The following is a 739-nucleotide window of genomic DNA, read 5'->3' as shown; positions in this document are numbered from 1 at the left end:
CACCTCCCTGTCCCCCAGCTCACCTACAACCAGGAGAATTCCAGGACCAGTACCCAGTGCCCAGCACATTTACTAAGTATGTCTGGATTGCCTGGCTGTTGCTGCACACCATTTTCACAGAGTAGCTGTTGCAAGTATAAAAATCGAAACCAGCTGCCCATATTATTACCATCTTTGGAAGGGGCCCAGGAGAGCACTGTGGAAGCAGCATTACTGGATTTTAAGGTATCTCCCTCACATGCACACAAACACAAAAACACTTTTTGGGAGTTTAAAACATAGTTAATGCTAGGGCCTATCAGGGTGTTAAACTTGCACACGGAATTGCCTGTCGCTTAGAAGCAGAAAACACACCCCGTTGGACACCTGCAGCTCACTCAAAGGATCGATCGTCTTGGTTTTCAAGTAGATTCATAGTGTCTAAGATAACCACAAAAAGAGAGCTGGAGGGCTGGGCGTGGTGGCTCACGCCTGTAATCCCAGCACTATGGGAGGCCAAGGTGGGTGGATCACAAGGTCAGGAGTTCGAGACCATCCTGGCTGACACGGTGAAACCCCCCCTCAACTAAAATTACAAAAAAATTAGCTGGGTGTGGTGCTGGGCACCTGTAGTCCCAGCTACTTAGGAGGCTGAGGCAGGAGAATGGCGTGAACCCAGGAGGTGGAGGTTGCAGTGAGCTGAGATCACACCACTGCACTCCAGTCTGGGTGAAAGAGCAGGACTCCATCTCAAAAAAAA

The sequence above is a fragment of the Colobus angolensis genome, unplaced genomic scaffold (genome assembly GCF_000951035.1).
Source record: "Colobus angolensis palliatus isolate OR3802 unplaced genomic scaffold, Cang.pa_1.0 Scaffold185, whole genome shotgun sequence".
In the NCBI taxonomy this organism is placed as follows: domain Eukaryota; kingdom Metazoa; phylum Chordata; class Mammalia; order Primates; family Cercopithecidae; genus Colobus; species Colobus angolensis.
The sequence above is the reverse complement of the archived record's forward strand: the minus strand, read 5'-3'. Positions refer to the sequence as shown.